At 41.4% G+C, this 13,440-nt stretch overlaps 1 protein-coding gene across 1 annotated transcript in view; it reads left to right on the forward strand.

Annotated features, from left to right (window-relative positions):
• Wipf3 (WAS/WASL interacting protein family member 3) overlaps positions 1 to 13,440 on the forward strand; it is an 89,916-nt gene that overhangs the window by 26,835 nt on the left and 49,641 nt on the right. The window lies entirely within an intron of this gene.

The following is a 13,440-nucleotide window of genomic DNA, read 5'->3' on the forward strand; positions in this document are numbered from 1 at the left end:
CCCACCTGCACTGTTCGCACCACGTCCCTTTGACTCCTTGAGTTTCCCTACGTGTCTTTCCACCTCACTCGGAGCCTCATGTGCCAGGCCCTGCCAAAGCGCACAGCTGAGGAGGCACTGCAAAATCAAGTTCCGGTGGTAAATGGGAAGGTGATAGATAAAGACACCTTGGACTTCAGTCCCTGGTTCTACGTTCAAGCAAGTCAAGTGTCATGTGAAATGCCACAATGAAAAATATAAATCACTAAAAACTTCCCTGTCTGCACAAGACTGAATTCTTTCTGTTTCAGTTTGTGCTACTGGACACTCTCCTGGTTTCATAGTTTGGTTTGGGTTAAGTAGGGGCCACAGAGGGTGGTCATTTTGTTTTAGAACATGGATTCTCAAATCTCGTCACCACTGATATTTGGGACCAGATAATTCTTGTTGGAGGAGCGAGCTGCCCTGTTCATTTTAGGATACTTAATCACAACCCTAGCCTCTGCCTACCAGGTGCCAGTAGAATCCCTCAAACATTGCAGTAAAAAATGTCCCTGGGTATTGTGAAATGTCCCCGGATGGGGGACAAAATATATGGAAAGAATAGGAATAAGTATTAAAGTTTCCCTGATGAATTCAACCCCACACGGTAGAATTCAGTCATCATGAAGTGTTGAGCAATTTATAAGTGAATGAAACATAACCAAATTATCATATGGATCCTAAACAGATTGCTCCCACTGAGGAACAGCTTATAATAATTTTAAATATGATGATACAGGATGAATCACCAGAACAAATGAACTTACCAAAACCCATGTTTTTGGAGATTTGGGGAATGACCTATTTTTAAACCTTGCTGGTGACCCACAGCTATCTGGGCTCAATACATGTAGAACAAGCCTTTCTGGAATTCTCTAGTAGATAAAGCAAACCTGAATGAATTTCCCCTTTAATTTTAATTTAAAGACTAATTTAAGTATTTAACCCTAAAAAAACCAAAAGGAATTTATACACGGATATGGACAACAAAACTCTTTATTCTAGTGAAAAGAAATAGATCTTAAGTGGTTTATGATACCTTAAATGTATTATGTTATGCTGTTAATTTAAAACTTTATTAAGCTCTGGTGTTAATTAAAAATTACATCTATGCTGATTATGAAAAGGTAGAGAAAAATGGTGAATTAACAACATAATTTTGCATATAATGAAATCAGCTATAAATATCAAAGATTAGAAGAAATTCAATAATACTGGTAATAAATTTTAATATTTCATTAGGGAATTTGTTTCCTTTAAAGATGCTAAAATTCAAAATAAATAATCATAATTCTGTATTTGGTTAGTGTTTTGCATTCCCTCCCTCATTTCTTTTTTTCAACCCTCCCCCCTTTTGGGCCATCTATCTTACAGAAGAACAGGTCAATTTGAGAGGAAACTAACCACGTACATTTTAATATTCTTTGAAACATTTTTCTGCAAACTTGGAAAAATATTTACAGTATATATTAAAGACAAAAATTAATGTCCTTAGTATATAAAGAGCTCTTACAGATCAGTATAAAAAAGGGTAAATAGAGAAATGGGTATGGAATAGGATGGAGCAGAGGAAATACAAATATTTTGACCTCCACTACAGTTGAATCAATGTAAATTAAACCTATAGGTTGAGCTTGCCTAATCCAAAAACCTAGTATCTAAAATGCTCCATCTTGAGCATCATGCCCTTTTTGAACGTTAACATGATGCTCACAATGTTTTGGGTTTTGTAGCATTTCAGATTTAGGATTTTTGATTAGGGATGCTCAATCAGTATAGTCTATGTAAGTATTTCAAAATCTGAATGCATCAGAAATCTGAAACCCTCTGGTCCCAGCATGTCAGGTAAGGGATGTTCATCTTGTAATGAGAAACCATTTTCCTCCATCAATTTGATAATGGCACATCTTAAATGTTGGCTGGAGTGTTAGGAACCAGGTTCTTATAATACTTAGTTAGGAGCAAAAAAAAAAGTGTTATAATTCCCTAAGACACAATTTGTCAATAAAGACCAAACCCTTCAGAAAATGAATATACTCTATGACCTAGTTTTACCTCAAGCAATGTTTCTTTAACTATTCATCACAGATTAATAGAAATACAGGATATCAATGAAAGTATTACTTATAGTAGTAACCAAAAAAAAAAAGAAAAGAACTAAAATTCTAATTTTCAATTTAATAAATAAATAATTCACAAAATGGTATGTATGCGGCAGCCATTAAAGTTACATTCAAATTATTTTGCAATTTCCACTGTATAATTTATTCAACAACAGCCATCCATGAAAGCTGAAATCACTTCATGAAAGGTTGTTTGGGTTCTCAGGATGTTCTCAGGACCCCAATTCCTGTTCTCAGGAATTTTGACAATAAATGTCAACCACAGATGACAGTGTGTGTGCTGTGTGTGTGCGCTGTATTGAGGATCCAACTCAGTGGCCTTTTGGATGGTAGGCAAGTACTCTACCACTGAGCTATACTCCAGCTCTTTTTGGGGGAAGAGGGGGTACAGACTACTTTTAATTACAAAGGGGAAAATTTCCCCTTAAAATGGATCAAACTTAGTATCAGCTATAATGGAATTACTGACAGCACAAGCCACTGTGATACATTGAGAACTACACAGCATCACCCTGTAGTAATCTGCTGAAAATGAATGTACTCATGAGCAAACATTCAGACACATCCAGAATATGGGACATAGAGTCTGGCAAGCTGGAGCCCATGGCCCAAATCTATACACATCACCCATTTTCTTACAGCCCTTGAGCTAAGAATGGCTTTTACATTTCCAAATATCTGGAAAAAAATCAAAAGTAAAGTTTCATGGCCCATGAAAATTATGTGGAATCTTAACCCTTAAATAGAGTTAATTGGAGCACAGCCTTCATTTACATATTGTCTGTGGCTGTTTTTATGCTACAGAGGCAGAAACACCAATTAAGGAAAATGTGATTTCCCCACCAAACAGAATTCCATTCTTCTAATGAGTAGACATTTATTTTAAATACTGACTCAATTATTATTAACATATTTTGAATTTTGACAATAAATATTTTGTGGAAATTTGTTGTCTCTTTTGTTATATAAGTACATACATGTTATCCTTGATTTTGCCTCTTGGCTCACAGTGCCTAAAATATTTACTGTCTGGTCCTCTCCAGAAAAGATTTGCCAACACCTGTCCCACAGCCAGCTGGCCTGGCTCAGCCTTCCACTCGTCACCAGCATCCAATGGTCGTGGTACACTTGCATCAGCTCTTAGCCTCTATGCTTCATGTCTCAGCATCCCCTCTCAACTGTGGCCCACCCCACCTTGCCTGATCTGGCCCCTGCCTGCCTCTCCTACTGAGCCCCTCTCCTGGGGTCTCCACCTTAGATCTCTGGCATGGCTGTCCTTTCCACTCGGAAGACCCTTTCTGCTACTCTCAGCTCAGATGTCACTTCTTCCTATGCCACACTGGCTTTAGACATATTTTTTAAACTCTCCTTCAGGTCTGTGATCCATCTTTAACTCTGGTTTGTGTTTGATGTTTTGTCATTTTTTTGTGTGTGTCCCTTGTACCTGGCTTGAAATAAGCAAGAATGAGTGAGTAGGTGAGTGGACGAATGAATGAGTATCTGTGTGAATAGGTTTTGGAAATGGAGTTGAAGTTTTTCATAACCAGTGCTCAGAACTCCAAACATCAATGCTGTTGAAGAAACAATTACTCAGTGATACTTGTTAAAGGGCTGGAAAGAAGACTGTGTTCAGACCACAGTGACAGGCACCACTGCAGTGGGAGTTTCCCGTGGGGGAGAGAGATTGGGCTCAACTGAATACAGCGTGAGCAAGTAGGAATTTGTAGCCAAGGGATATGTGGTCAAGGAAACATCAGGATTCTTGCTGAGGACAGGCCGGGTTGATCAGACCCCAGCTAGGGGAAGGTAGAGACAACCAAATAGAGAGCGTTATCTAAACTAACTTAGCCAAGTTCTTTGCCAAAACTGGATTTTGCAAGGAAGTACATAAATGAACCTAGGAGAAGGTGCGGAAGCTGACTACAGCTAGGTCAAGTGGAAAATCCTTGTCAATGCAGAGATTCCCCCCCATCTCTTTGCTCCCCACTTCCCTGTCTTCATCCCCCCATTTCTGATGCATATCTTCTCTTTTTCCAAGAATGTGGGAGCAGAGGAGGGAGAAGGGCCAGGGGCCTGCTGGAGCTCTGGAGTGAGCCCTCTCTAGACCCAGACGGCTCTGCCATCCTGTTTTCCTGCAGCTGATTTCTCTGTCTTTCCAGCAAGACTCCTTTGTCTCAGCCTTTTAAAATCCAGTAACAATATCAAAATTGCCCTCAGGGTGCTTTGGTCCTCTTATACTTAAATTATTGTTGCTTTGTCTACCTAAATTATTGTTGCTTTTAACATATCTAAAAAAATATATGATGGGTTTGATTTTTAAAATGCAGTAGAATTGTACTGAACTTTTGCTTTCAAATGTTCTTTGACCCCTCCTGTTCAAGTGTCCTTGGACCTAGCATGTAAGCTGGGTGAATCAGCTCCTTGAGGGCCTGTGAGGTTTTTTCTTGCTACAATCCCCTTTGACACGTGGTACATTCTGTCCAAGAGGAAGCAAATGTAGTCACTCACCAGCTGATACATTTTGGAGTTGGGTAGCCCAGGCAGAGTCTGACAGGTTTCTGACCACAACACATGTATTTATTTATAAAATAGATTTGTGGATTTTTGTGGCATTATTTTTTTTAATTCTAGTTGTCAATGGACCTTTATTTTATTTATTTATATCTGGTGCTGAGAATCGAACCCTGTGCCTCACACATGCTAGGCAAGCACTCTACCACTGAGCTACGGCCCCAGCCCCATGGCATTATTTTTTAATGTTGCTGTTCAGGTTAAAACATCCTCAGAAGGAAGCAGTTGTCTTAGGATTGGCCATACTTATTGTTTAAACACCAAAGAAAAACTGACTTTTAATCATGCTTTCCCACTAAAAGCAGCACTCTAATGAGGAAGACACCACAGCGCTGTATATTTTTGCCTGCTGTTTTGGGGTATAATTGTTAATACGGATGCTGAGGAGAAATTACAAGCAGACATCTATCCTGGCCCCTCACTGTTCTGCTCCCTTAAGGTATTTGCCAGTTTTTGCATTCAGGAAACTTGGTGGCATTGTTTTTCTCTGTGGAGTCTAAGAAATGCATGATTTATGGTAAAAGTAGATTTAGCAACGCTGGAAATACCAGCTGAGACTTTCAAGGGGAGGTTTTCCCACCACCTCTAGTACGCAAAGGCTTGCGATGTAGGACGACATGCCAATCTGTGAAAGGCAATGTGGAAAATGCAGTGTTTTCTGAAGTCCCATGGGAGACAGGGAGACTTGTATTCGCTCTTGTTAAGAAGAAGTGGGGGTAAAGTGTTCTTGGTGGAAGGGCGCTTAGCAGAACTGCATATTATACTAAGTTCTGTAATTTGCATGTTTACTGGTGCATGTGGAATAATGAAAGGCTTACAAATTCTTAAATACTGTCACTCACATAGGTTCTCCTGATGCTGTAGTGCTTTGGTTAGTGTCGATAATGAGAGAGGTTTACCAGGGATCGATAGTGGCCGCTGGAATAAGGAGAAGGTTTTTGCATGATGCCATGCTATTAGGATCATATTAAGTTGACATTTGGTCTCTGCTTACCAGTTTGCAAAACTACACCTTTGTCTTCAAGTAATTTTAAAACCTGATTCTCCCGCTCTGTCGGCTTGCACCAGGAGCAGTAACCCTGCTTTAGTGAAAACAGAGCCTGTCTTTGCAACAGATCTCCTGTCTATGAGAGAGAGGGGTGTGTCAGGACCTGCCACTCATACTTCCAAAGAGCCATTCAGAATGGTATTGAAATGTGTTTTTTTTCTGTCACAGCTGTGAGGTGGGTGGGGTGACAAGGACAAAAAGGAAAAGGCTGGCAGGAGGTGCAGAAGGTGGCGATTATGCACTAATAATGTCTAGGACTCTGCCAGAAGGCCTGGGTGTTCTTGTGAAAGGCCTTTCTCAAGTATCACAGGAGCATTGGAGCAGGAGCTGCTCTCATGCATCTAGGCAACCCAGGGTTATGACAAGAAGCTGACATGGGGTACAGTGTCAGAGGGTGACCCTTGGATGTGGCCCATTGCTGAAGTGATCATTCCTCACTGGAATTTTATTTTACACCTGAATATTCTGGCTCTTTGCCTTTGAAATGCCTTTAAAACTCCAGTGCAACTAACAATTCCTAGAAAACTGCCCATGAGCCTTTCCCCCCTCCCCCAAGTGTCTTTTCAGCTGTGTGTGGTTTTGATTAGGAAAGGACACCATGGTTTGGAGCCTGAGTCTTTGGGGCTACATGTCTGATCCCCTAACTGCTCTCACCTCCTTCACCTTTGTTGAGATAAAAGCAAAAACAAAAAAAATCCCACCAAGGTCAGGTTGCAGCAAGCAAAGAGCTATGCAGCCTCAACCAAGCAGAAGAGATTGCAGTGAGATGGAGGCACTGGCCCACTGAGCTCATTTGTGTGGACAGGACATCTCTGCTGCCAGCAGCTTGTGGGTCCTGCCTCCTAGAATGTTGAATAAAAGGACAGGTATGTGGAATGAGAAAAGCAGAGTACATCCCTAAGCAGTGTGGCCCCAACTGTATAGAAGAAAATACGCCTGCTCATGTGAGCTCAGATAGATTGTGAGGACACAGATGTCCTCTCTGGGTTTCCCAGATGGGGGAGGGGTGGTGGGTAATTTTTATTTTCATTTTTTGTGTAATTCCACATTTTTCCAAATATCTACATGGAATCTTTTTAATTTTATAATTAAATTTTTTTAAAGTAATGATCTCTTGCCAATTGGCTGAGTTGGACTAAATTATAATAGTGTATAGCAATAATCATAAATATCACCTGAATAGCTATTGTGCTGCATGTAATATGAATTCTAAATTCATATTTATAATCCAGTGAGGTCAAAACTGATAGTGCTGTTTTGCAATGATGGACCTGGGGCAGAGAGAGAAGTGACTCACCCAGGGGCACGTAGCTATTAACTGGGCAGGGTGTGGTTTGAACCCCAGCCCAATGGCACCAGTCCTTGCTCTGAACTGGTAAGCCAACTGCTCTTTGATGTAAACTCAAAGGGCATTGAGTCTACTGGAATTCTCAAGGAAGCAATTCTCAAGAATTGCTTCTACCTATTTGAATCTAAAAACCGGGAAATCAATGGATCCCATTCTCCAAACCCTGGACACATCTTCCAGATTTCCTTCCTGGATGCCTAACCTGCTCCTATGACCATTCTTTTCTTTTCTTTTTCTTTGTGGATCTATTGTTTTCCCCAACTTGCTCTGTTGATTTCCCCCTCTAAATAGAAAAAAAAATTGCAAGTTTCCATTTGAGTTAAACCCACGGTTTGCAGCAGAGAATCAACATTTCAGAAGTGTCCACAATGCAGAGGAACTCAGTTTTGTCTTGTCTTTAGCTTACAACTGCCTGGGGATGAGCTCAGAAAGATAGGGTCTCTGATGCTGGGCACACAGTGGGGACAGTCAATGCCACTTAAGCTCAGTTTCAGGAGACCATGTCCTTAACCTTGACTGACCATCATCAAGCTTTGGCTGCACAGAATTCCTGGGTCTGTGCCTCAGGAGAGTTTAGAACCTGAATCCAGAGAACCCTAAGCTTGTCATGGATCACTGCTCAGTCATGGAAATGTTGAGTAGAGAATTGGATTCTCAGACCAGGATTCTGAAGGTTCTATTGTCTCTTCATCATTTCCCACCTGAGAGTTCCTTGAAGCCTCATCTTTAAAGAGCCCTCTTGACCTCTGAATTAGTCATCTTGCTTCTTCCTATGATTGCTTCTGAAATCATTTGAGCTGTCTCTTGAACAATCAAGTCGGGTGAGGGATGAAAGAGGGTCTTGGGGCCCATGGACACACGGTAATAGTGAGTGACTCAGAGAGAGGGTCTGTGCCTAGGTCAGTGCCAGCACCTAGCAGGAACTGCCTTTCTGAGCTACTGACTTTGCTGAAGACCCTGTAAGTCACTAGGCAAACGTGCAATGACCAAAAAACCACTACTTTACATCTTCCCCTGGCCTAAGACTTGAAAGCCAGTGCATGTTCAATATATTCAAATTTCAGTAAGAACATTTGATAAAGCAAATACAATTATATCAGAAGTAACTTTAGGGGCAGCAACAATTAGTATTTGGGCGTGACTTTAAAAGCTCTTAAGTATCCTTTGGCACAACATCACCATTACCAATTTTCTATTGTTCTGTAAAAGAGTAGATCCTGTACCTTTGCTTTTCAATAGACATTTAAAAACTCACAGAAAGTACACAGTGTACCTGTCTTGTAGATGGTAGCAATAGATTTCCATCTGGTAGCAGTAGATTTCCATTTTAATAAGATCTGCTCATAATAGAGCAGTAGAAATGTGCTTTCAGGCTGGTAGAAGCAGGATTCTACCTGTACCATGTACAGGGTCTAAAACTCAAAGGTGTAAAAGCTAAAAGCATGTTTGTGTCCCACAGCCCACGGGTCAGCACTTACTGTTTTAGTCAGGATCATGTAATGATGCAGCATGATATATTTAAAACAAAAACCCATAGATTTTAGACTTATGCTGATTGGAAATTGAATTCCAGGTGTGCTATTATTTCCTAGCTATAGAATATCAAGTGAATTACTTAACAACTCTGAGATTCAGTTTCTTTATCTGTTAGTGGGAATCACAATGGCCACTTCTAGGGAAGGTTGCTCCTAACACAGAAGTCTCCCAAAGGAAGGCACTTTGGTCTATGTTGCTCACAGTGCATCCTCAACACTTTGGATGGCACCTGTCTCATGGTGACCTTTGAAAATACATGTGGAATAAATGAATCAAGGGGGTTTTGAAAGGATTCAATAAGCTAACAACAGCAGCTGTTGTTTGCAAAGTGCCTGCTTAATAAATGATAGCTACTATTATTTCAGAGACCAGAACACAACTGGACAAATCTTGTACTGATGCATACAAGTCGAAAGGTCAGAGCAAAGCAGAGGTCAGACACCAGAAATGAAGATCTAGGTGGGGAGCCTGAGTTATCCACAGTGGGAGAGTCTGAAAATAACCTCCAAACAGGGGAATAGAAGTTACCTTTTAGGTTTTCTGGGCATCCAAACCCATCTTTGCCAGTACCCCATTCCTGTAGGCTGTCTGGGGAGTTAAGGGTTTGTCTTTTTTTTATTCTGTGGACTAAGCTGAGGGGACCTGGGTCCACAAGAGTTGCAGGAACGACATGGAATCAGCCACAGGTCAGAACCACCTGGCTTCAGCTGTGGCCTCATCTCAACTGGGGTGACCAACAATGTGTGTGTGGAGATCTGGGGGTATCCTTTAACATCCACTCAGAGAAATAATTGCATGGTTCAGATATTTAAGACATTTGGAGGAGGCTTTGCTTTCCCAGCTGCCATTAGATTTGTCATTTGATGAGCAGTTTTGGCAGCAGCAGACCATGACACTGAAGGGAAGGACATACATCTCCCTGGAAGGTTTAACGGTGATGCCTGTGTGAGAATTTTAAATCGCCTGGCTCCCTGCCCCTCTCTAAAGCAGAGGACACAGTTGCTTGGGTCTCATGGCAGTTCCAGGATGCTGAGATTCAAATGCTATGGCTTGGTCTTTCACTGCCTGAGCAAAACATTCATTTAAAACTCATCAGGAAAGACAGTAGAATGAGTCAGACACAACTTTCTTATGTTTATATATGAATACACCATCCGTGTAACTGCACATCATGGTGAACCACTAGAATGGGATCCTAATTAGAGTAAGTTATACTCCATGTTTGTGTAATATGTCAAAATACACTCTACTGTAATGTATATCTAAAAAGAACAACTAAAAAAATCATGAAAAAATTAAATTAATCAGGGAAATTTGAACACAGATATTTTCTTTATTTTGGTTTATATCAGCAAATTAATTTTATGACTTATTTTATTTAATAATATTGTTATTGTTTAAGAGTTATTTTCTTTTATAATAAAATCTGTGGAAGATACAATGTTGGGATATATGTTTTGAACAAGCAGGGATTTGGAGGAGGGAAGTGATTGGTGTGGAGACATAGATTGGCTACGAGCTGATAAGCATTGAAGCTGGATGGTGATATCTGGGGGATTATTATACTTCACTCCATTTGTATATGTTAACAGTTTTCTATAGCTAAAAAAAAACTTTAATGAACATTAACAAACTCTTGTTTAATTCAAAATATAGGTGATTTGACAGAACCAGGGAGTTCCGTAGGAAGCTTTCACTAATTCAGAAGGGCGTTTGAGATCAACTATTACAGGCTTTCCAGTTTTACAGAATGAGACCCACGTTAGTGCAGGTTTTCTGCTGGAAATTCTGTACATCACTGAGATTTGGTCCCTCCGCTTCCCCACTCGGTCTGACTCCTGTTTTGCTGGGGACTCCTGAGCAGGGTTTTTAGCTCTCCCTACAGCTGAAGGGTTGATCCACAGGGTGAGAAATATAGTGGCTTGGTTTCCCTCCCATGGAGAGTCCATACAGGCAACTTTGAGCAGGAATGTCCAAAGCTCTGGGTCCCCATCACAGCCTCCCTTGCTAGTTTTTATTCAAATAAACCTCGAGACCAAGCAAAGCCCAGATAACAATGTTTTGTGAAACTGTTGCAGTTCCTGTTCTCTGGCTGGTCCAAGGACATCTAGCTTAGCTGGTGTTCTCTCCTCAGACAAAGCATAGAGGACATGGGGGACGGTCATTAAAGCAGTTCTCCCTATCAGCAACTCCCCTTAAGCCCAAGGTCACCAAATATGGAAGAATTTTCACCTTCAGCATTCTCTCATCTCTGACGAAATGTGTCTTGTGACTGTTAGTAGGAAAGCAAACTGTGAGATAAAACCTCTGGGTGTAGAGATAGCCAGCAGAAGTGTGTGTTATGGAGGTATGTGTGTGTGTGTAAATGTATATAGCATAAATATATATATATATATATATATATATATTGCATATAAATGTTAAAGATTAATCTGAGGCAATCATTAAAGGAAAAAGAGGTTCCTGACTGTGCTGGTGAAGGATCTTGGCATGGATGGATGCTAAGATTTCTTAGGGGAGTTTTCTAAGAAATTAAATCTAAGTCAATGTTTAACAATTACTTAGGAGCTAAGCAATATCAGAAAAATATTTTGTATTTTCTTCTGAGTTGCTCCCCCCCCACCCCGCCATTTTCCATCTTGCTCATTTCTCCAGCCATGTGCAAACTCACATACTAGTTCCTCTTTACTTTCGAGGGTTGTCACTTTAGCCCAATCTCCTCTTCCTTTTTTAATCAGGTTTTCAGTTGAGTCATCCATTCCTGATCCTCATGGGGAAAAACCATGGCTCTTTTCCTCACCAGGACCATTCAACACCATTCCCTGCCCACCACTGACTTATGTCCAAATGAACCATATAGTTTTGTGTTCAAGGCATAAAATTTCCATTGGCGACAGTGCCAGTCTTCCCTGTTTGGCTTGGATAAGAATGGTACTCAAGTGATAGACCTGGAAAACACTGTGAACTTTGTGAAGTTCAATGTTATTTCTTCTGGCAGTATTTTGGCAGGACCAGCCATATGGCTATTTGTGCGTGAAAGCTGGGCCACCTCTCCTGGTCAGGTGTGCCAGGAGCTGAACTTCCTCACATGGGCCTCACCAGCATCCTCTGTGTAACCTTGAGCTTCTCTGTCCTTCGCCTCTCAGGTCCTCACTGTAGGACAGGTGCACAGAGGCTTAGAGGCACTGTTGGTTTTCTTTTTGCTTCATTCTGCTTGGGTTCCATTTCATTCTAATTGTTGCTAGATAATGCCTGAAGAGAAAAGCTATTCTAAAGCTGTAAATGTGTTCTTCAAAGGCTGGATTCTCAAATGTAAAAATCAGGGGATATCGGATGAGGGGTGGAGATGTGACCACACCATACTAGCTCCTAGGGCTTATGTGAGGAACTGTGTAAAAACTCTTTAAAACTCATGCAAGCTCACACATGCTCTTGTTCTTTGGGGAAATTAACTAAAATGTGGCAGCGATATCAGGACACATTATTCTGGAACATGTTGCTGTACTGTTCAGATACCAGGAGAACCCAAACCAGCAGGAATCAACTCAGCATGGGCACCCTGCTATGCTGCTTTGATTGATGCCCAGAGCACTAACCCACAGGACCCTCTGGCCCACCATAATTTCTGGAATGTAGCCATCTTACCTGGAGGCAGGGCATCTTACCAAGCCTCTTGTTCTCTTTGCTGCCAAGTATAGTTACCCAGCTCAGGGTTTCTGACACAGACCCACTGGTAATTCTGAGATAAGAAGTTGAATGCATGTAGTTTATTTGGGGCCTCCAACCTGCTGGGAATCCCTGGGAGACTACTCAGACCAATTCTTGTTCCTCTATAGCACTTCATCTCCCCATCTAGGAGTTCCTCTGGCAGAGATCATAGCAGTTAGCCCAAAAGGCCATTGTCTGAAGCCAGGCTTGGGGATAGGCTGAACAACTATGCCCAGGGCACCCACAGCATCTGTCACAGTCATACTTATCACCAAGGTAGTTTCAGAGAGGGAGAAACTGAGGCACAGCAAGGTTAAGTACTGGCTCAGAGTCACACAGCTGCTAGAAGGGATCCTTTCCCTGCGTTCTGTTCCCTCTACCTCATTGCCTCCTGGGCTGCAGTTGTGGCAGAGATGGCTGGGAAACCTTCTAAAACTGGGAGTAGGGCTGGCCATGATGGCCTTCTCTGATAGTACTACTCCAATAGGACCTTTGTATGCTGATGTGTCCCCTTCTTTCAGCCATGGTGGCTAAGATGTCTGAGTAGACTGCATATGTTTCCATCCAAGCTGTGTGGCTTTGGAAAGCCAGATTACTTAAGTTTTCTGTGCCTTAATTAGAAAGTTTTCTATTTAATTATGGTCACTATGAAGACAAATTAACGCATGTGCAGTGCTTAGCAGGAAGCAAGGACCATAAAGTTATTCATTGTTGATGATATTTTACATGTGGATGCTCTTTTCCATTTTGCTAACATTTTCCTGGCTTAGGAATTAATGTGAACATGTGTAAAACAAAAGTGCACATTTCACTGCAGCATTCATGTCTGATAGGCACCTGGCCAAGCCTAAACACAATTACACTTGAGATGACTTGTTGATTGCCTATCTTCACCGGGTGTTGGTAAAACTCCCTGAGGAAGGAGGATATGTTTGCCTTGCGCTTCCCAGCATCAGCAGTGTGAATAAGTCGGGTGCCCAGCCTTGGGATCTGCTCAGGAGATGAGCAATAGATAATTAAGATCACACTTCCCCTTGCGTTGCTGGGGACCCCAGAGGTCATATGGTATAGCCACACCACTGCTG

This window comes from Marmota monax, unplaced genomic scaffold (assembly GCF_021218885.2).
Source record: "Marmota monax isolate L192 unplaced genomic scaffold, Marmota_monax_Labrador192_F-V1.1 WCK01_AAM20220418_F8-fsc00133, whole genome shotgun sequence".
Lineage (NCBI taxonomy): Eukaryota > Metazoa > Chordata > Mammalia > Rodentia > Sciuridae > Marmota > Marmota monax.